The 1,595-nt window shown below is 42.6% G+C and overlaps 1 pseudogene; it reads right to left on the bottom strand.

The window, feature by feature from the left end:
- Positions 1-229: 229 nt before the first annotated feature.
- On the bottom strand, positions 230-963 carry LOC123170063 (Bowman-Birk type proteinase inhibitor B6-like; annotated as a pseudogene).
- Positions 964-1,595: the final 632 nt, after the last annotated feature.

Here is a 1,595-nt window from a genome sequence, read left to right as displayed (position 1 = left end):
TGTAGATCCAATTAATTTATTAGTTGGCACATATGTGTAGGCATTGGGACCATGAGGGTATGCTACCTATAACCTGAGCACTCAGAATGTTGCAAACAATTAGCCAGCCACAAAGGTTGACTTCTGGCAGAGATAAAATTGTAGGACAATAAGTGTTCTAAGTAGGCCGAAAACTAGAAAGATATTAAAGATTGGTCCCTAAGAAAATTGTGTGACATGAACAAATGTATTTTAAGCGGAGACACACAATTAACGCGGGTGTTTATTCAGGGAGGATACACCGGGCACCTGATAGGCGAGCAACAACAGACTACTCTCGAAAAAGGAAATTAAAAACAAGAACAATGGCGATGAAATGACGGCGACCGACAACACGCATGTATTGTTGGCATGCAATGTGGGCCTACATGTACGAACAAATACGGCGACAATACTCATCTCATCTGAGCTTTATTTTTGGCGAAACACATTTCTTGATCCGAGGTTGAACCTATTAGTTCTTCTTGCAGCGTGGACCGCATGTGCCATTGATGGTGGAGCGCATGTCGGCGCACTAGAACATCTTGACACTGCCCGTCTGCACCGGGCGGCACGTGGAGCAGCCCTTGGGGCACTGAGGATGGGTGTCGTCACAGATATCCACCCCTGAGAAGGACCTGCATTTGTCGCAACACTTGGGGAAGTAGTTGGCTGCAAGCATTCATGGCATGGCATCACGTTAGTTAATGGCTTATAAGATACATAAGGCCACATTGACATCACAAAAAAGAAATCAAACTTTCTTCAGGGAAGAAATAGAATATATAAGCATGAACAACAACGAACCATTCACATGTGCGAGGATTCCCATGACCAGGATGGCCTGGAGAACAAGGATTGCCATGAGCTTGATGTTCTTCATTGTTGCTTCTACGGCTTTCACATAAAATTGTATCACTTATCTCATATGACTATGGAGTGGAGTGTAGATGTAGTTGTTGTTTTCTAGAGCTAGAAGCGCCTCCATTTATAGGCATAGATTTGGCACCTTACCTGGCAATCTGCAGTGCCTGCATGACATCACAACTGATGTCAAGAGATGATTGGTGCTGATATGGCTGTTGTTGTAGATTGTTGATCATTGTTTTGATTGCTCAGAGTTTTTCATTTTTCTTTACTCCACCAAGGCATTGCTTCGGTCTTTGTTTTCACATTGCTAGTATCTGATGTAGCTTTCGTGTTTGTGCATTAGTGTTGGCTGTGTGCATCCTTACTATGCAGTGCCTGGTTGTGTGCTCATTGCTTCTGTATCCTTTTGATGATCCATTTTGAGCTAATAAAATTCACCATTTGTCAAACGATACTTGCATGACATCAAGTGGGTGATAGGGTGAGCAGGATGATAAAGTTCGACACACAACATGCACCACTACGCACATTTTTTCCACATGTTCAATGGACATATGCAAAATTCGCAATTATTAGACTTGTAAGCCAAATCTAGGCCTAGCTCGTTGCTACATGATCTCCATCTACAAGCTTTCAAAATTATCTCCGTCTATACTTGGTGAAGAACTCTTGGAACATGATCTCCCAACGTATGCAATGATTATGTG

This window comes from Triticum aestivum, chromosome 1D (genome assembly GCF_018294505.1).
Source record: "Triticum aestivum cultivar Chinese Spring chromosome 1D, IWGSC CS RefSeq v2.1, whole genome shotgun sequence".
In the NCBI taxonomy this organism is placed as follows: Eukaryota; Viridiplantae; Streptophyta; class Magnoliopsida; order Poales; family Poaceae; genus Triticum; species Triticum aestivum.
Note: the sequence above shows the minus strand (reverse complement) of the source record. Positions and strands in the feature narration are given on the sequence as shown.